This window comes from Protomyctophum parallelum (assembly GCF_964188405.1).
Source record: "Protomyctophum parallelum genome assembly, chromosome: 6".
NCBI classification, from domain to species: domain Eukaryota; kingdom Metazoa; phylum Chordata; class Actinopteri; order Myctophiformes; family Myctophidae; genus Protomyctophum; species Protomyctophum parallelum.
Window position 1 is genome coordinate 14731073 of NC_139701.1, and position 22313 is coordinate 14753385.

The 22313-nt window shown below is 45.4% G+C and overlaps 1 protein-coding gene across 1 annotated transcript in view; it reads right to left on the bottom strand.

The window, feature by feature from the left end:
- ptprsa (protein tyrosine phosphatase receptor type Sa) overlaps positions 1-22313 on the bottom strand; it is a 262736-nt gene that overhangs the window by 144906 nt on the left and 95517 nt on the right.

A 22313-nucleotide genomic window follows, 5' to 3' on the forward strand; every position in this document is an offset into this window, starting at 1 on the left:
AATTCAGACAGTTTTCTTTGTGTGTTTGGCCCCAGACCCACCCCGTCTGAAAAGGCTTTGTGCCACAGGGAAAACAGATTTAGATGCTAAAAAGGTTATCCTTGAAAATCAAAGAAAAGGTCCCGCACACTGTCAGAAACTTGCCAAAGATGTTGCTCTTTATTGCGTCGTTTCGGTCGATTAGACCTTCATCAGGGCAGACGAATAACCTTTTTAAGTATGCTTTATTGCCCTACGCACCTGTCACTAGCCTTCTGAGGTGTGCATCGGCCTTTTGCTAAAAAGATGCTGTATTAACAAAATAACGGTAGGTATCCAGCCTTCATCAGTGTGTTCACACTGATGAAGGCTGGACAGCCGAAACGTTTGGCCCTGTTCAAATATGAAATAAACAATTTGAACTGAAGTCTTGGCGTGTGCGACCCACTACCGTTATTTTGATATGTTTTGAACGGGTAGCGCACCTACAGTCAGAGCGCGGTGGTCACATGAAGAGATGCTGTATTAACCAAATTTGCTTTTGACCAACACCCAGCCTGGGCCGACCTGCACGTGGAAAACCGCAGGCTCAATTGTGACGTGTCTTTATAGCGTCTGTCTGCTCAGTGTTCAGGTTCATGAGGATCATTATGAATTCATCAGATTTCTGGTTGAACTCTGTCTGACGACTTAGAAAGCACTGGAGGTGTCTCAGGACTCAGAAAGAGTTCAATCCCCGCGGCTGTCAGAGACCTGAACGAGGACAGGCGGCTGTCATGGACAAGTCATGAACATTTAATTGTCCTGGGCCATGTGTTACTTTTTCCTTCATCATGAATAAGATATACGGACACACAGAATAGAATGTGTTACAGCAGAGAGAAAATACTGCCCGCCTCCGCGCACACGCAACAATCCTTATAACTGCCTTACTTTGTACTGCATTCTTTTCATAACCATAATACGACAAAAAGCCATTCACACATCATCCATTGTATTTTCCAAATCCCTTCAAGGGCGTCAAATAAAAAACCTTAAACGCCTGCGATTTCAGTTGATCTAATAACACCCGAACATGATGGAACATCCTTAATCCCAATTTACCTCAGCCCTGCTGTGGTGGATGCACTTCTAGCATGCAGGATTATTATTGTGTTATGAGCTACCTAATGCAGTCAGATAAACAAGTCTGTTGATGTACCTGCTGCATACCAACAGATATACTCCCACTGACAGCTCCCACTCCCAGATGTCTGAGACTTCAGATTACAGAGGAAGGAAGCAGTGGTAATTCTCACAGCAAAAGTTTGGTTTTAGTATCAGTCATAGTCGCTGTGGCGTGTTGTGAGCTTGTAGATCTGCTATTTTCAGAGCACAACCAAAACATAAAATGCCTTGTTCTACTGGATCTATTCTCCACTAGTCCCTCCCTAACATTTCAGTTCAGTTTGTATTTGTTGACGGAATCGTCGTCCGACAAACATTTTCCGTTGACAGAATCAACACTGTCCCACCAACACGTCACACTCGTAGATGCCTGAGACGAGGAAGGAAGGAAGGAAGGAAGGAAGGATGGAAGGAAGGAAAGGCCCAGAGAACCATGGGCACCTTCCTCAACGAAACACTAAGCCAGAGCAAACATAAGAGTCCAAAGTCAAACCAAAGGCAACACACCTGCCGACTTCATCTCTGCTACTGATGTTGAGCAAACATTTCCTCACATGCTGCTCCAATGTCAAAAGATATGTGCACAGGATGGCTGAATTATAGATGAACACCCATGCACACTCTCTGTTGTTGGCGCTCTGTTGTTGCCGGGGACTGTGGGAGTATCGTACTGTACATACAGTATCAGGGATGATCTGATACTGATTTTTAACCTTGGTCGATACCAAGTTTCAAGTTATAAATAAATCTAGTAGGAATGAATCTGTTGTTGGACCAACTGTAGTGGTGGTTCACAAAAACTGTTGGCTATCCCCAGGTTATAAACCCAAACGTAACATTGAGTAAATTGTAAATGTGTGCTATGCACAATATTGATTCCTTCTTATCACACGTAGTTGTGTTCATGATAACACTTCCACAGTGTGCGTGCGTGTGTGCGTGCGTGCGTGTGTGCGTGTCTTATAGAAGAACAGTCAGTCTGTAATTTATTTAACCACCTCCTGTTTTCACTTTACACAAAATATCTTTTCCCGAAGACAGCTGAACCAACCCTCTTATAGATGACCTTTGGGCAACGCAGTTAAAACACGGAGGGGGAAAAACACGATAATCGCACGTGATTGGATGAGAGAGAGAGAGAGAGACGGAGCGACGAGGGCCTAATTCACTCAGTGTTCATCAGCATCGCTAAGCGCCGCCACTCTCTCCGCCGTGCTTCAGATGAAAAGTGCCCCGCTATACTTAACGCCTGACCTCGGTCACCCGACACACAATCCAGCCAGAGACTAGAGTAGTAGTAGTAGTGACTCATTCCTGGCCGCGCGGGGAGCCCTGGGGGTGACCCTGCACTATATATAAAAAAAAGAGAGAGCAATAATGCGTCAGACGCCCGAGGTGGCGTCATGAAAGCTGCGCTGTCCCACTGAGTTAAGAGGCCGGGCGGCTAAGAGATCGCTGCTCTTTATCTAGCACTCAGAGAGAGATAGAGAGAGAGAGAGAGAGAGAGAGAGAGAGAGAGAGAGAGAGACGAGACAATGACCTCACACCAAGCGTGCAGAGTCGACATCGCGGCGGCTGTCGTGTAGGGGTGGGGGGGGGGGGGGACCAAAATGCAGGAAAACAGCCACAGGAAACAAGGAATGAACTTAAATAGTCTTTACTTAGAAATCATAAACCCAATAATCCAACAACCAAACACAAGACAGAACACGACTTAAATACACATCCAAGTCCAATTACAAACATGGTCTACAGCTGGTTTGCTCAGTTGGAACCAGTCTCTCAATCAGGCCACACAGGGAGGGGAGTAGGAGAATATCACCGGGGAACAAGGGGGGAAACATGAGGGAGGCGACCCAGGCATGGCACACTTCTGGGCACAGAGTGTGACATTCACTCAAATATCGCAATGTTTAATGCCACAATATTTCTATTCTAAATCGATGTTAAAGCTCAGAATCAAACTATTTATTTATTTACTGACTGACCATGGTCTCCATGGACAATGGTGGACAGTAACAAAAGTGCATTTACTTGAGTATATACTTGCTGTCGGACAGAAACCTTGTATCTTTTTGTACGTTAAAAAAAAAAAAAAAACTTGATAATACTAAAGCATCAAAAGTAGCAGATTCACAAGCTCGAGATTTTTATCCTGTCGATCTGTACCTTTGCAGAGAAATCCTGAAAGGTTTTGGATATAATGGGGTTTCCAGACAGAGACAAATCTGTACTTCACTTGAGTATTATTTGTGTATCATTATTTGTGGACTTGTCTCACTACACTATACATTTCCAAAGCTACCAACCTGTACACATTTTGTGTACCAACCACGCAATTCTAGGTGTCTATACGCCTAGAATTGCGTGGTTGGTACACAAAATGTGTGCAGGTTGGTAGCTCTGCATTTCAAAGACACATTTTTTGGGGGGGAAATGTCTTACAATACAGCAATGGACTGATAAAAAAAGGAAGATTTTACTTAGTCATTTTGTAGGTTTGAACACGCAAGTATTTTTTTAAAGCCAAGTCCTCATACTTTAACTCAAGTAAATGTGTGACATACTGTAGCAACTGTCACTTGCAGTTGAGTCCCATTTGACCAGGACTATCTCTACTCTGACTCGAGTAATGGAGTTACTTGGTCCGCTATGGTCGATGCCCTCCATTGAGGGAATAAGGGATGATAGTCTCACAGCATGGGGAGACGATAAGAGCCGTCCGTCTGTCTGCCGAGTCACGCAAACACAGCGCCCAGACGATAAAAACACGGCCCCAAAGCCCGGGATAGAGAGCCAGACGAGGGAGAAGACAGCGGTTACCTCACATCGGAGGGGCCGACTCGCAGCGGCGCAGCCATGAATATTTCAACGCTCGCTTCAAAGAAGTCGAGGCGTTTATGCTGTTTTAGGCTTCTCGCTGGATCCTGCCCATCGATTATTCACGACAGCCACTGTATAATCTCTTTGTATCCAAGTCCGACAAGACAGGAGGACTAGCGCTGGACAGTTTTAATCCAGTAAGACCTGAGAAAAGATTCTACAAATGTCTTCTAAATCATGACAGATTTATGAAAAACCTATGTTTTCTATATCAGTGGTGCTCAAAGTATTTTATGTCAAGGACCCCAGAAATTATATGTATTTGGTCGCGGACCCCAATCCGAAAATGTGTTGTTCCAAGGACCCACCCAGAAGCAAATATTTGAGTTAAGAATGTTCTACAAGCTAAAATAATGGTTAAAAGTGGTGAAATGTGGTCAAAAGCTATAAAGCGACACAGACGCGTTCCCGTCGTAAATGGGTTAAGACGCTAGGAAAAAACAGTAGACGGAGTGACGTGTATACTTCTCTCAGCGCCATGTCTGTCTGTGATGTGCCTCTGATGTTCTTTGTGTGCCAGACAGCCCTGAACTATATATGTAACGACCGGGATTCGAACTCGGGCCTCCCGCGTGAAAGTCCAACATCTTAACCACTAGACTAAAGGTATATCCCTCTGGACCGGGGGAGATATTAGATTTTTGAGGCCATCAGGCAGAGGCTCTGAGCCACTGCTACATATAGAGGGAATGTGCATGCATAAAGTGAGTGGCAAATCGAGTGGCAAAGTGAGTTTAAACATTGTTTAAAGATATGACTTTTCTGTTTGGATGTTTGGACTGCATGGCAAAGGCCAGAAAGTCGTCTTTTTGACACTCGGTAGGCGTTCCCGCATAACTTCCGGGTACTGTATGATGATGATGATGTCACACGCACCCCCCTAGCTACAGGTGTGTTGTGTTGAAATGGTTGAAACAAGGTTAAAACAATATTAACAGTATTTTTATATACGTGTGCGTGTGTGTGTGAGCGTGTGTCTGCGCATGTGTGCGCCAAAACTGTTACTTTTCAGGATTTCAAATTAAGAAATAGCAAAAACTGCGTTTTGTGCCGTATTTAGATCTTCCGGATCTGCCGTATTTGTCATGCTCATGCGTGACACTGCAGTTAAAAATATAAAATAAAATAAAACAAATTAAAATAGGAGGTTTGTGCCCCGACAGCGAGGGAGGTTAGATGTGTACATGCAGGCTCTAGAGTGCTGTGTACATGTGCTCTATGCATGGATGGAGTAGCACTGTCCCACCATGGTCTGTACACCAACGGAGCTGAAAACACACAACCAAAGCCACACAGTTAAGAGTGCAGTTGAGGCTAATGGAAGCAGGCAGGCGGCAGAGTGGAGGCATCTGCCGGGAGTAGAGGACCTGATAGAGCACGTACGTACGCACTCAGGCATGCACGCACTCACGCACGCACACCCCGGACGACCAGAATACAAACAAACACACGAGCGAAACAGTGTTTCGGCGACTAAAACTACGACAGAAAATGTCCGTCGACTACGTTTTTTTCACTGACCAAAACTAAATGAAAGCTAAACAAAAGCTAAGCTATGATGACGAAAATGAAGACTATACATGTATTGACAATTTTGTCTACAAATATAAACTAGACTGAAATGTCAGGATGGGACTAGTGGAGAAGAGATCCAGTAGAACTAAAAGACAAGGGATTTTATGTTTAGTTGTGCCCTGAAAAACAGCAGATCTACAAGCTCACAATATGTCACACTGCACCACGTTGTGAGCTTGTAGTTCGGCTATGTTCAGCATTCAACCAAGTGTAAAATCAGATATTAGAAAGCCATCAAGGCCCGTCAAAATACATTTATGTCTGCAAAATCAACTGTCGATTTAGTCGACTAAAATCGTACAATATTTAGTACACTGAAACTAGACTAAAACCTTTCAGATGACTAAAATATGACTAAAACTAGATAGTCTTTTGAATAGAAGTTTTTTTTCAAAAGACTATGACCAAAATTTGCTGCTGAGCCGACTTAACAAATTAAGCCCTGTGTAACACTTCTACAACCTCAAAACTAGACATTTCGTTGCTCAGTGTATGCTTTGTGTGCAATGACAAATAAAAGTATATTCTATTCTAAAACACATTGGTATGCTTTTGTTTTTTAGTTTTTTTGCATGATACACACTGAAAACATTTGAAAATCATTGGGAAATGGGACATTCTGCATCATGATGAATACTTTTCTTTTGTTCAAGGGGCATTTTTTATACATGACTGTTACTTGCAACAGACTGTTATACTTACAATGGCAAACATGTGCCATTGAGCAGGCCTATTTCTAGTTTCTACTTCCCCCAAATGGCGTCTGAGACACAGCAGCGCAGAATAAACACACTACGCATGGGTTTTGGGTTATTAGCTTCCTCCAGGAATAGAGTGTGATAGCATCAATCCCTACAACTGCCCCGCTGCAAGATTACAGGCCCTGTCGATTAACGCGCCCATGCAAAAATAAATAGATTGCTCACGGAGGGGCTGTTAGTTCAGGGTCACTATTTGTGTATGTGAGCGTGTGCGTGCGTGTGTGTGTGTGTCGAGCGAGCGCGCGTATTACTATACTTGTGAGGACCTAACGTCCGCCCAAGTATAGTAGACTTTGAGAAATAGACGTTGTGAGGATCATTTTCCTGGTCGTCGCAAAGAAAGTTCTTTATAGAGGTCGGCTGCAATGAAGAAAAAGATTCAGGTTTGGGTTTAGGATTAGGCGTTTAAGAGGTTAGAGTTAGGGGTCGGAGTTGGAGTCTTCCCTATTTAAAACTCAGTTGTGCGGCAATGTCAGACAACCTGAAACATAGCTGATCTACAGCGTTTTGTGAGCTTGTAGATCTGCTGTTTTTCGGCAATTTTCAATGCCTAAAATGTTGATGTCCTCACAAGCATAGTAAGCCAAACGTGTGTGTGTGTGTGTGTGTGTGTGTGTGTGTGTGTGCGCACGGTGCGGGGCAACCAATGACACAGGCTGATTTCATCACAGAGTTCCCTGGGGCTGTCCAGTTCCCCATGACTGTCCCGGCAATTACATTTCGCTATGATGCATGCTGGTGTTCCTCGGCGATGACAAATTCCGTTCCGAGCGCCGACGGTGTCGCAGCTCCCGTCGCGTGACCTAATCGGTCAGCGGGGCCGTGCGTGTGTGCGTGTGTGCATCCGCGCGTGTGTGTGTCACCGACGCCGTTCATTCCGAGGCATGCTGATTTTTAAACCTGGTCCATTTTTTTCTGTCTGGACAAATGGTTGACAAATGGCAAGTTCTGTGTTGTCATCGTCCGCCGCCATCTTGTTTGCACTCAAATGGGTGTAAAGGTCCTTTCAAACGGTCAGCGATGAACGCAGACATTGTCTCCTGGATCAACGACAGGTCTGCTCCAGGTCTGCTCATGAGGGGCGCCACAACGCAAGCGTAAAAAAAAAAAGCTAAACAGAATCCAGGTCTGGGGAGTCGCGGGCGTGTGCACGAAACGAGCACGCGCGCGTCAATTTCACCGGACCGCGCCCGCGTAAAACCGCTTGCGTTGTCGCCCCTCGACTTCTCCGCACGTACAGAAAAAACGTAGGTCTCATTGAAAAGGAACTTTGCAGAAAACAGCAGATCGACAAGCTCACAAAGCATTGCAACGCAACGCATTGAAACGCAACGCGTTGTGAGCTTGTCGATCTGCTATTTTCTGCGAAAGCTTAACCCCACAATAACAGAAAACAGAAAATACACTATAGAGCCCTGAGGGACTCCGGTCAACCGTACAGGCAGGTTTAAGTGGTCAATGGTCAACTGTGGCTTTTCATTTTTCCTTTCGTCCTTATAGACTGGAAGCCAGTACAGCCTGAGGCGTGTTGGACTGTTATGACTGGAATGTGTGTGACACTCTGAATGTGGTGTTTGTGGGCCATTGGAGCCATTAACATGACAAACTGAACGTCTGAATCCAGCCTGCGATGACAACGACAGATCATGTTGAGTGCTTTACGGGATTGGATAATCGACTCGACTCCGTGTAGTCTGAAACATGCAAATTGACTTTTCAAAACAGAAATCAGCCATGATGGCTTTCTCAAAACAGGTGCACTTCAATAAAAAAAATAACAACAAGTCCTGCTTGTGGTGAGACAAACTGCATAGGGAAAATGAGAGACCCTGTTGTCTTGCTCAATAATACATTCATTATATTTCCACCCGAAGACGGAGTGCCACAGTATTTTCTCTCGTTTTATTGGGTTCCACCTGCTCCCTCAGTAAGGGAAATGCGTATTGGCTAGAAGTTGGCCTGCAGCATCTCACAGGTGGGACCTTATACAGCCACACAAAGCACCATGTGCCCTCGTCACCTGATCTAATCTAAGTGCACAGGTGCACATGGTCTCCGGAGAGGCCGCTGCTACTACTACTACTACTACTACTACTGGCAGCACTTCATTGGCAAACACTGGTGTCCATGTTGGATCAGTGCCAGTTAACTACTTACACCCTCTGTTCTTAGCATAACACATCCGAGTTACAGTACAACTGTACGTGGACTGCTTTTCAAGATGTAGACCTGCTTTGGTGTAGATTCAAAGGAAGTAGTTGTAATTCAAGTCCAGTTCTCTAAGACAAGATGGTTTAAGTGGTTATATGGCCTATACGAGGGGAAACACATTTGGAATGCCCGCATGGACATGCCTGTATTTGTCAAAGACTGACAAACAGACCACATAATATGAACTTCATATATTACTGTGAGATGTTTGAAGTTCAGTCAAACCGTCTCCAAACCCACGTGTCACTCAGCAGAGCGAGGGCCTGCATTAGAGGCTAAAGGAAGCCATACAGTCATCCAGCCATCTTCCCAGCATGCAAAACCAGATGTCCAAAAACCCACTCTGTTATTGTTGGGGCGGGGTCTTGGGTTTGTCTTGTCAAAGTGTTACGCGAGCTGTTCCCGACGCGTCCCATTGATTCGGTAATTGGTTTGGCGCCCTGCAATTACGCGCTGGCATATGCCGAGGACTGACATCTGGGCAGGCCGGCCTGCTCGGACCCACCGCCGGGAGGCATTTAGGCAGCGGTGACAAAAAGCTCGCAATGGAAAAATGACACAGATGAGGTCATGTCGACGATGTCAGAAGAGAAACCCACACATGGGTATTATTATTTCTTTCTGCAGTTGAATGAATGAATATGGTGCTCATGAGTCTGTAGAATGACTCGCTCACATCTCACATGATCTTATTAACCCATTTAGACCTGACGTTGAAATAAAAAAAATGTCTTCAAAATTCTGACAGTATTCTGAAATTCCTATGTTTCTATATCAGTGGTGCTCAATATTTCATGTCAAGGACCCCAACAATTATATGTAATTGACCGTTTTTAAATGGCGTTTTTAAAACAAACATTGACCTAAAAACCTGTATATAGGAGGGGCTAGCTGTGCACCCGTCAAACATGTGGACATGAGAGGTTTCTGCCCCCGATATAGAACATTCATACATCCCAGATGCGTCGTAAACCTCTCCTCCTCCCAGCAACTCTCCTCTCCTATCACCAGGTTTTTCCCCCTCTTGGCTCTCCCCGGGTGCCGTCATTATCCCCCCCCCCCCCCCCAGGTGCCGTCATTATCCATAATTGTGTTTAATTTCACTGCAGCGTTTAATGGCATTACACAGTGATGACAGGTGCAGAGCTTTTTAATCAGCTCTCTGGGTCGGCTTGATCGGCACACCACGGACCCTTAATCTGCCGACCGCTGGTGTGTAGGCTACCCTGCTGGTGTGTACTGTAGGCTACACTGCTGCTGCGCTTGACCTCTGTGTTGGTTCTGTCCTGGTGTGTACTGTAGGCTACACTGCTGCTGCGCTTGACCTTTGTGTTGGTTCTGTCCTGGTGTGTACTGTAGGCTACACTGCTGCTGCGCTTGACCTTTGTGTTGGTTCTGTCATGGTGTGTACTGTAGGCTACACTGCTGCTGCGCTTGACCTCTGTGTTGGTTCTGTCCTGGTGTGTACTGTAGGCTACACTGCTGCTGCGCTTGACCTTTGTGTTAGTTCTGTCCTGGTGTGTACTGTAGGCTACACTGCTGCTGCGCTTGACCTCTGTGTTGGTTCTGTCCTGGTGTGTACTGTAGGCTACACTGCTGCTGCGCTGGACCTCTGTGTTGGTTCTGTCCTGGTGTGTACTGTAGGCTACACTGCTGCTGCGCTTGACCTCTGTGTTGGTTCTGTCCTGTGACGTGTGACACTGTCCATCGCCTAAATGATTGACCCATCTCTCCCCCTCCCCGAAACACAGCTAATCCCATTTACGATGACCCCCACCGTGCCACTGATGTGTAGCACATTGGGTCTGATCCGGGCCTGCTACTATACGGTTTTGATTGATTGATTGAAATATGTATTAACAGTTTGCAGAATTACAGTACATTAAGGGGAAAAGGGAAAAGAAACATATACAGTGAGGGGAAAAAGGGGGGCCGGGGGGGGATTCAGATTTTACGGAGGCCAGTATCGAATTGCAGCTGTCCGTAGGTGCCCTTTGAGAACGGTTTTGAAGGAGTCAGAGCTGTGCCTGTTACGGGTAACCGCATCGCAGCAGGGTGCATTTTCACATTGCACGCCATCTTGATGGATGCTTTTAAGTGCCTCAGAGCCAGAGGACCTCAGAGCCAGAGGACTGTGACTGTGAGTGGCTAGATTTATTTTAGTATTGATACAAACTGGAACCCCAGGCATTGTTAGCGACATACTCTACCCCCAGAGAGAGAGAGAGAGAGAGAGAGAGAGACAAAGAGGAAAAGGAGATTGAAAGTATACAGTATAACATGATGTAGAACACTGGGGCGGTTTCCAGTTCGATCGCGGGCAGAGTTTGTCAAAGTGTCCTTGAGCAAGACACTCAACCCCTGACTGCTCCCGATGAGCAGGTTGGTGCCTAGCATGGTTTCCTCCGCCATCGGTGTTGAATGTAGTGCACAATCATTGTAAAGTGGCTTGGATGAAGGCGCTATATAAATGCACCAGTTACCATTTTAGAAGGCTAAGCAGTAGATGGACAGAAGAATATGGTGACGCTCAACTCAACCTCTCTTACATACCTCTCTCTCTCTCTCTCTCTCTCTCTCTCTCTGTGCAAGCCCACACACCGAGTGTGTGGGCTTGCACGTGTCTCCAATGTGTGTGTGTGTGTGTGTGTGTGTGTGTGTGTGTGTGTGTGTGTGTGTGTGTGTATCTGTGTGTCTGTGCGTGACTGACTAAAGCCTGATTTATACTTGGTGGCACGCTGGTGTTGTAAATAGCAGATCTACAAGCTCACAACACGTCACATTCGTGATGCGTTGGAAGCTTGTAGATCTGCTCTTCCCCAAGCACGTAAAACAGGCGCGCAACCAAGTACAGCATAAATCAAGCTTATCAGTTCGCCAACACTCTCCAGATCCACCCATGCAATCTCCATCATGCCTTATAGGTCACTGTGATGTTGTCAGTAGGCATTTTTTCTTTTCAGAATCATAATCTCCGGTGGATTCAAACCCTTGACTCGGAGGTGGAGGACGGGCACTTTGCCCCATGCCTGCGCGGCTGCGCCCCCTTAAGACACTTATTTTCACTCCATCCCTTCATCCTCATCTCGCTCCCTATTATTCGGTATGCTTGTATAGGGGGATAAGCTGCAAGCACACCAAACGAGATAAAAAACCCTCTGACAAATCAGAAACCACTGTGACATGTGCGTGCGTGCGTGGTTTCGGCAAGGCATTTACTATGCATTTAAGCGAGGTCGGAAAGGGGAGCCTGAACTCTGTATTAATGTCAGCTCATGCTGCAACCTCTCCCCCTCATCATGTGTTCATAAAATACAGCACCGTTATTATTTGTACCGTAGCTACCCACACATACAGTATAGCACTATATGCTATATCACTGCCTCGGGCAGGAGGCAGGCAGGCAGGGAGGCAGAGCACGCGCCCACGCACGCACACCTCTCACAGGTGCATGCAGCGGTCGCATTCGATTATTCACTAGTCGCAGTATTACCACACGCTGTGGAAGTGCTACAGTGTCACGTGTAAAAAGTTCCTGATATTCAGAGTTTTAGTACAACAGCAGTGATGCAAATAGTCTGCATCCTTCAGACTCACTAAATTGAGAATGGACGCAAAAATGTCACCCTCTGGGGGTCCTCCGGGGATGTAATGCTGTACTCAGTACTGTACTCTAACCTTGTGAAGTATAGGACTCATAAAATGTCCCTGGGACCCATCTAAAAGACCACCCCTGGGTCCCGGGGACCCATTACATTGAAAACATATTTACTGCAACAGTATATTGGCATCAAAAGTAGCCAAATTAAAATGCTGTGAGCTCGCGTATCTGCATTTTACTGATCATAGCTCAGCTTAAGTGGTGAATTTACATGTACGGTGCTACCGCTCAACATTCCTTCAACGAAAAGCAAAGTGAATGTGAATCTGTCCTTGGCCAACTAAACGTGGAGAAGCTGGCGTTCACCACATTATCTGGATCAAACTCCAAGGAAAATGCAGAACTGTATCTCTCAACTTTTTTTTCTCCGTTTCTCTGTTCATTTCTTGTTCAGCACTGTAACTTTATCCTCATATTGTAGCTGTTTTGTGGCTCTTGGGTAACTTTGGTTTTAATTGCATTCAAATGTCCTTTTTATGGCATTTCTTTTGTAGTGGAGCTGTGTTCCATAACTTGTTTGTGGGTGGAAAACAAATGTTGAGTGTTAAACTTACTTTTCATCATTCAAAAAAAGAAGTCTGTGTCTCATAGGATCCCGAGGCGTTCCAAGGCCAGTGAGTCGATGTGATCCCACCATCTGCGCCTTGGTCTGCCCCGGGGTCTCCTCACGGTGGGACGTGCCTCAAGGTCGCTATGGAGACACTCGAGAGGCATCCTAACCAGATGCCCGAGACGCTCAAGAGGCATCCTAACCAGATGCCCGAGACGCTTGAGAGGCATCCTAACCAGATGCCCGGGGTCTCTAAAGGCCAGCCACCCGTCGGAGAAAATTATTTATATTTCATGTGAAGCACAAATCGCCTTGCCTTGTTGGCCAACCCTCAGAGTCAGACCCTGTAATGGTCGCTAAAGTGACAGCCAGACCCCACGCAGTCCCCATAAAGCACCTACTGTACTACAACCCCCAAACCCCCTACACGGTACAACTGCGACATCTTCTCGCACGCGTGTGTGTGTGTGTGTGCGCGCGTGCGTGAGAGTACGTCATGGACATTGTCCCCCATGAGGCCATTAGCTTGGCGCAATTACAGCCGCTAATAACAGGCCCGGAGGCCCCCTCGGCGAGGAGTGGCGATTATGAATATGTTTTGGGGCCTGAGTGTCTGACGGATGACGGAGCAGTAATTGCTTTATACTGCCAGTGCGGAGATGGCGAGGAGGTGACATGCAGGGCAGGGGGGGAGGGACGGGTTCCAGCGACAAGCACCGCATACAAATAAATCACTTAAGACGAAAATAATAAAGGATTATAAAAAAAAAAGAATGAAACGATGACTGGAGTGCTGGAGGACGCGAGAGGCATGCTAATCACCCGCGCAGCTAGCGGCCAGACAACAATGGCAACCATGAGCACATTATAGACGTTACACACAATGTGGTGGATGTTGTGGTTTTGTAGGGGTTGCAACAGTTAGGGCTCTGTTTCCGTCTATGCTAAACCCCTTTAAACTACTTTGCCATTTTCTACTATTTTGAACAACATTCTTGAATAGTTCCAATCTACCAGCTAGCTCACAACGTGTCAATGTAGATCTGCTAGTTGAACTACTCAAACATTATTTTCAAAATAGTAAAGAAAATAGCCCATTACAGTATATTGCCTCTGTCTGGTGGAAACCTGTTACTGAATGAGTTACAATGAGTGCCATCAGAATATAGAGCTATAAGTTAAGGAATTGATAGAATAATGGTGAAGAAAACCACCTATAGTTCCAGCCCTGTAGTTGCTGTTGTTGTTGTCCCTTTCATCTCTCTGTCTCTTCCACTACAAAAGGGCCTTTTGTAGTGTAGCTGCTATTTCAGAGTAATTTGCTAGTAATGGCTGCTGGTCTTCATAGCTTCTGGACAGAGTGGCACAACAACATGTCCATGTTTTGTTCCTAAATTAGCGCCCTACTTGATCATACTACAGTGCAACACCAAACCATCCAAAGTAGCAGATCTGCACGCTCCAAAACGAGGCTTCTTTTCGAGCTCGTCGGTCTGCTATTTTTTTTAATCACAATTTTGGACATACGAGGTTTCCACCAGACAGCGACGACACCCCACTGACGACTCCATGGACAAAAGGATGCAGCCGCCAGAGGAACGACAATGGAAGAAAACACAGGGATAGTCAATAGAGAGAAAGCTCCTATATATACAGTATGTAGCCTACATGCCTGTAGTGTACACCCATTGTTAAAGGAATATGTAACTTTGCCCTGTGTTTACATGACACAATAAAACCGACTGCGGACGTAATGTTTTTTGGGAAAGAATTGGGAGAACCATCGCCTTAAGTGACGAATCTGTAAACCTGGGTTTTGCTGCCTATGCGTGTTATATCTAGACTAGAGTCTATAAGACATGTGACTCACGATTTGAAATATATTGTCTCTGTCTAGTGGAAACCCCAAATGTCCAAAACTGTTACTTTTCAGGATTCAAATTCAAAAATAGAAGATCTGCAAGCTCGAAACGTGTTTTAAGCTGTTAGATGTGCTACTATTGTTGTGTGACGCTGTAGCATGATCAAGTAGAGCGTTAATTTACCCAAAAAACCCACAAAAAAGTATGGAGAAATGAGTTTTCTTCATCTTAATGCATTTATTCATTGTCTGGATTTTCGGTGGTGAGGTGACCACCTAACTACAACATGATGTCACGAGCCGCAAACCACCGCCCCAGCCCTTCTCTCTGTTTTTACTCACCACCGCTCAACGTTATTTCAGCTCCGGTGGTCACCTCACCGCCGGAGCGGTGGTCACCTCACCGCCGGAGCGGTGGTCACCTCACCGCCGGAGCGGTGGTCACCTCACCGCCGGAGCGGTGGTCACCTCACCGCCGGAGCGGTGGTCACCTCACCACCGGAGCGGTGGTCACCTCACCACCGGAGCGGTGGTCACCACCGAAAATCCAGACTATGAATGAGCCTTAAGCAACGATACATTTCTTCAAATCAACTCAAACATCTTGGTCAAGTGAGACCAAACTGGTCAGGTTACTATGGCGGGGACAGCCCTACTAATCACGTCATTGGGGGGACACATCCGGCTCTCTCTGGTGGTGCCCGTGGACCCGAGAGGGGCCTGGGGGTGACCTCTGTGTTGAACAGCGCCAGTCACCAGTGGTTCCAACTTAAGGCTCATGTGTTATGGATGAGGCCCTCGCATGGCCCCAGGGTGGTATCCCCTATCTGCCCTGCTCTTTATTCATGAGGCGGGTTCCTCCTCTCCTGGCAGGCCTGATTCGGGCTCTGAAGCAACGAGATCCTTTCCGCCTGCTCTAAGCTCTGTGTCTTTCATCAAGTGGTGGCAGAAGTACTCATTTTTAGATTTTTACTTAAGTAAAAGTAGCAATACCACAAATGCCTTCTAATTAAAAAAATTACTTAAAGTCAAAGTACAAAAGTATTGGCAAATCCTCTCGAGGGTGCAGGGAATCCAAAACCTCTCTTTCTCTCGGCTTTGCAATGTCTGTCCTCTTTCTTTATCCTATTGAATTTTCTCAAGACTCGTGTGACCCGGGCCAGAAGAAAGGGGGATGGGGGGGGGGGGGGGGTGGAGGGTGGTAGGGGGTGTGTGTGGGGGGGTCCACGTATCCCCTCCACCACGTCTCTCTCCCTTTTTCTCTCACCCTCGCTCCCTGTTCCATACTTTGTACCTTTCCTTCCTTCTTTGTGGTTTTTAAACCCTCTCACTCTATTCTCTCCCTCTGTCTGAAGTCAAGGCTGGAGAAAACTACGTAAGCAGATACAAGGTGGAAGGAAGGTTTGGAGAGAAAGAGATATCCCCTGAGAGACGGTGGGGAGAGTGACAGAAGTCAGGAGAGGCCTCGGCGAAAATAACTTTAAACTCTAAACTTCTAAAGCCTCCAATAAGAGCATGGGGGCATCGGGCCACATCCACAAGGGAGGAGACAGCCGTCGACAACACTTTATTGTTTTTGCCAAAACGTCTGCCTGCTGTGGCTCCGACTGTAATAACAGCAGGGGTGGCCCCCCCCACCACCCCCACCACCCACCACACACCCCCTACCCTGGAGGTGCAGAACCTCCACCCTGCATTGAGATTGATCAGCTTCATCATAAGCACACAGCGAACGCCGATATTTGTTCCTCCTATAGCAAATATCAACCAAACCCTGAAGGAAAGGTAGACGGCTCTATTGCGCTGTGGTTTGGTTGAATCTCAACCTTTTTTTTTCTGGACGAAGGTCCCACTTGAAAATCTGGTGCATTTTCAGAGGGCATGTATGTCTCATAATGATCAATCAAACCATTGTGTTCTGTAGTATTAGGCTAGTATAGGCTACTTTGCACTGCTTTTTATCACCCCCTAGTGTCTAGATGTGCACGCCACTGAGTCTCCAGTAGTAAGACCAGCAGTAGCAGTAATGGTACGACTATAAGTATAAGTACCAACCCTAATAGTAGTAGCTGTACACCGTAACTAAGTACTAGTAAGAACAGTAGTGACAGTAATGGTGTAGCAACAGAAGTACTGTACACAAAAGGAGCCACTCAGAGACAAAGACAGCACTCTCGTCTGATATTATTACTATTATTATTATTAATAGTAGAAGTGGTAACTGTAGTAGTTTAAAGCCTCAGAGCAGTACAGCTGGTGGTTCATATGTGGAGGAGAGAGAGAGGATAGGAGGAGTGCTTCTTTAGAGAGAGAGGAGAGGATAGGAGGAGTGCTTCTTTGTAAACATTATTCTCTGATAGCAGGTTCAGCTCCGAGGTTAACTGGGGGGTGTTACAGTTCCGTGGAAGAACGGTAGATCTTAACGGAGATAAGTAAATGTGTTTTGCGTTAGGGCAGGAGAGGCGCTGAAGCGGCTAGGCTAGGGGGAGGTGGAGAACTTGTTTATATGGGTGGGGGAGGCTGGAGTATGATACAACAGGCAAACACTGCCTGCCAAATCACCTGGCGCCTGTATAGTTGTAAGTAGACTCACTTAGCCACTTCAATCCTCTAGTCTAGTCCAGGGCTCCTCAAAGTGGGTGTTTATGTTTATGTTTATTAAAGGATGCCCATTAGAGACACATGAAAGAGCCTCTAGTCTTCCTGGGGTCCTAAATAGCACAAATACAATACAGATGTACAAGTAAAAATTCACATTAAAACAGGAAAAACTAAATTAAAAATACAAAAACAAATTCACATGATAAAAACTATTAATAAACTCAAAAACTCAAATCAGTTATATACTTGACAAATTGGCAAGGTATCGTTTGACATTTCTTTTGAAAGTAGTTTTGTTATTTATTGTCGATAAGATGTTTTTGGGCAGAGCATTCCAGATAATTATTGCCCTATATATACCAGTGTTTTTGAGACAGTTTGATTTTGGTGTCATTCTTATTCTTATGTTTCCAGAGGCTGCTCCTCTAGTGTTGTGACCATGTTCAGCAGTCATTTTTAACTGGTGAGCCAGGCTGTATGGCTTACCGGTGGTGATGATATTTCGCAGTAGCATTAGGAGACTCACCTCTAATTTCTTTTCCACCATAAGCCATGCAAGATGTTCATGCATATAATCAATACTAGTCCTGTATGAGGAGCCTAATGCCAGACGAGCCGCTTTGTTCTGAGCAACTTGTAACTTTTTCAAATCAGATTTAGTAGCTGCTGACCAGATAACAGGGCAGTATTCTAAGTGTGACAAAACCAAAGAATGGAAAACCGATTTCATTATGGAAGGATAAATGAAAGCAGAACATTTTCTAGCCATACCAATTCCCCTTCCCATTTTGATTACAATATTATTTATATGTTTTGACCAAGATAAAGAGCTATCTATAGTTACTCCCAGAAGTTTTATTGTGTTCACCTGTTCAATTTGTGTGTTGCCAATTGACAATTTTAACTGAGGATTCTTGCCCAACATATATCTAGATCCAAGCACAATGGCCTTTGTCTTGGAAATATTTAGCACAAGCTTGTTACACTCGATCCACTCATAAGTGTCTGCTAGAGCTCTGCTTAATGTGTCAGTAACAACTTGCTCAGATGTGTCTGCGCTATATAATGTTGTGTCATCAGCATACATAATTGTATTAACATTCTTTACACAAAGTGGTAAATCATTCGTGAAAATTGAGTATAACAGAGGCCCCAGGCAGCTCCCTTGTGGAACTCCACAGTTAATGGGGTTCCAGTTTGAAAAGCTGCCATTAAAGAAGACCCTCTGTTGCCTCCCTGAGAGATAATGACCAAACCAAGACAATGCATTAGAGGTGAAACCGTAACACTGTAGCTTATCTACAAGCAAAGAATGATCAATTACATCAAATGCTGCACTGAAGTCCAGCATAACAGCACCTACTAATTTCTTATTGTCCATGGAAGATAACCAATCGTCATTCATTTGTAAAAGTGCAGTGCTTGTAGAATGGCCTTCCCTATAAGCATGCTGAAAGGGTGAGAGTAGATTATTAATGGCAAAATAGTCCATGACCTGTTTGAAAACAATCTTTTCCATAATTTTGCTTAGCAGCCTGCACACCAAGGGCCCGATCTTCGACACTGCCTTACCCATTATCTCTAAAAGTTTTTGCCTTTTTTTCCATTTTGAAAAACCTTTTAAATTGCTCAACTAGCCGATCTACATTGACACATTGTGAGCTTGTATATTGTCTATTTGAACTTCAAATATATTTTTAAAAATATTTAAGTGTTAATTAAGGCACTGGTGAAAATATGGCCCCAAGTCTCTTCACCAAAAATAGCCGTTCTAGTTCACAACACGTCATCTACAGCGCTTTGTGAGCTTGTAGATCTGCTATTTTTGATAAATGTTCCTCCCCAGATCGGCGTATTTTTTGCGAATATTAATCCTCTAGAATATGGATGCTGTAACGCGGTGGTTCTCAAAGTTGAGGTCTGGGTGACCCCCAGGGGTCCTTGAGGTGGTCCCAGGGGGTCCCCAGCAACATTCGTTAATGTTAATACATCTTAACCCCCTTTATCCAGATGTACAAGCTCACAGCGCGTCAGGAAGTCCTCTCTTCTGGGGGTCCTTGGCTACAAAACATTTTCAGATGGGGGTCCGCAACCAAATATATATCTTGGGGGGTCCTTGGCATTAGCCCATTTTGGGCGGGAACCCCTTTTGGTGGTTTTAAGCATTATGTCATACTTTAGCTATTGAAAAATAGCAGATCTACAAGCTCATAGCGCGCCACCAAGTGGCATGCTACGAGCTTGTAGATCTGCTATTTTTCAAAAATCGTGAAAATGTGCCTCAAATCTTTGAATATGTATTCTTTGAGAGCGAACGTTTTTAATGCAAATCTTTGCTTCTGGGGGGTCCCTGGAACTACATATTTTCAGATGGGGATCGGTGCAGAAATACAGATAATTCTGGAACAAGGGCCGCTGGAACAAGGGCCGCTGGAGCCCATATGCTACTCTATGGACGGGCCCCACATTGTTTCTCAACTTTTATTTCTCTGGTATCTCTCACTTTTCTCCCGGTTACGTTTTTCGTCTCCTGCTGTGGCGCTTTGCAGAAGTTTGTGTCTGTTATAAAGCAGCCGCTCCTCATTAGTTGAGCCGCAAAAAAACGATGCAAAACGTTTCATATATAGTGCGCTGCGGTCTCTGTCCGTATGTCACCGTCTGCAAATGTGTCAGCCAGTCCAGTGGAGCCCTGGGCTAATTGTATTGCTAACGATAGCTCCAAAAAGAACACCACTAACAAGCTGTACTGAAGAGACGCACGCACGCACGCACGCACACACGCACGCGCACACACACACACAAACACACACACACACACACACACTTACACTTTCATCATAAAGAGACAGCGTCTAACAAAAAAAGGCAGATAAAGATAAAAGACCCGGGGTAAACGACACCTCGCCTCGTCAGGGACTGGACCATTGCACGGGATTCAGGCGAAATATCGGTCAAGATAATTAGGTTCTCGTCCCAATATTTTTTTGGTATTGGTCCCAAAAACTCTGGCATCGGTTGTTGGACTCTTGGAATTTTAAGATCAGTTCTTCAGTGATTTTCTTCTCGTATTATTGTGCCATTCCTCCATTTGTCATCTACATATACAGTATATGCAATGCATTTGATCTTGTGTCTACTACTTTCCCTGTGCCGTGTATGTACTCCTCCACACTAACTCCATTCTGTCTTTCTCTATCCCTCCCTGTCCATCTCCGTCTGTGTCTCTATACCTCTCCCCCTCCGTCTCGTCTCTCTGATGAGGTCAAATGGCGTGTGTCCGTCCGTGTTAGAGAGATGCCAGTTCACTTTTATTTTTTTCTCCCCCCATTGGCTCCTTAACCGGTCAATTAGGCTCATGATTCAGCCTGTCTGGGAGGGTTGACCCCTGCCCCCCCGGCCCCCCATCAGGCCTGCCTTGGCCCGGAGCCTGTGGCAGGAGCCAAGTTCAAGAGACACACAGTCACACACACACACACACACAGTCACACACACACACACACGCACACGCACACGCACACACACAGACTTTACTTTAGCCAGAATTCCAATACTGTCTCCAACTTCCACAGCAGCTTGCTCACTCCACTCACGTCGAGCGAGGACGAGAGCATGCAGGTCCGGAGGAACCGAACAGCCACATTCCAATACTTACTACGCACATCCCTGCCTAATGCTCGCTGTCATGTCATGTTATAACATGCTGTATTTCTCATTATGAGCTGTTATGACCCTATAGGGTCATTAGGTATTTATTGTAATGTGTTTTTTTGTGGCTTTCGCCTTTATTTTATATATTTTTTTATAGAGGGACAGACAGTAGGCTGACAGGAAATGGGGAGAGAGATAGGGGGGTGATATGCAGTAAAGGCCGTCGGGATCGGGAGTCGAACCCGCAGCACACTGCCAGACTTGGGCTATACCGGCCAAGGTGCCTGAACCGCTGAGCCACGGCCCAGGCCGTCATTATGTATTTTAGTGTTGGTATTGCTCTGCATTGTCTTCCTGCCGTGTATGTGTGTGTGTGATTGAGTGGTGAGGAGTGACTGATTGAGTGAGTGGTTACCATGCCAGCTTGCATGAACAGACAGGGTGGTGTATGAGTGTGATTGGCTAACTTCTAGGAGGAATCGGGCCGGTGATTGGCTTCTGTGATGGGCTCAACTATTGACGATATGCATGCCGTCTTGCCAGCAAGGTGCTAACTAGGTGCAACTTCCCATTGACAGCCCATTCATCCAAACAGAAAAGTCAAACTCACCAACATTGCAGCTGTACGAAAAGCTTGAATTATCCTCTTACTATCTTCAAAGTGTTTGTTTAATAATACAAATCCACCGTAGACATGTTCAAGGTTCAAGGTTGTCTTTATTTATTTGAGCTAACTTCCTGTCAAGAAATTCCTTGCAGATGATTATTTTTTGTCAGAGTTTGGAATCACTCGCTATCAGTAAAGCAACCTCCCGCTGCCTCCTGCATTATGTGCAAATTCAAAACAGGTGGTACGCACTACGCAGGGCTGTTGAGTGATGGTCAACGAGCACTTCCAAACTACAGCACTTAGAAAAAAATCATCTGCAAGGAATTTCTTGACAGGGAGTAGCTCATAACATGTCTACAGTGGATTTTTACTAAACAAACACATTTCAGATAGAAAGAGGATAATTCAAGCTTTCCATACAGCTGCAATATTTGACGTTATTTAATACAATTAGATAGGACTTATCTGTTTGGAAGAATGGGCTGTCTAGTTGCACTTAGTTAGCACCTTGCTGGCAAGATGGCAGCCGTGTGCATATCGTCAATAAAGCTGGCTGAAACCCAGCATTCAGATGTGATCTCCCTAGCCAGCCTCCAAACACCAGCATTCAGTCCTGCTTTTGGTTTGCCATGGGTTTCAGATGTGTGTATAGAGGTGGGTGGGTGACCTGACCTCTTTTCTGTTTAGTTCTCCCTCTGTTTTTGTTAGGTTTAGACATTTGTATTTTTGGTTTCTTTTTGTTGGGTAAGAAAAGGTTTATTTTTGTGATCCCACTCTGAGGTAATGTGTACTGCCATGATTTTTAT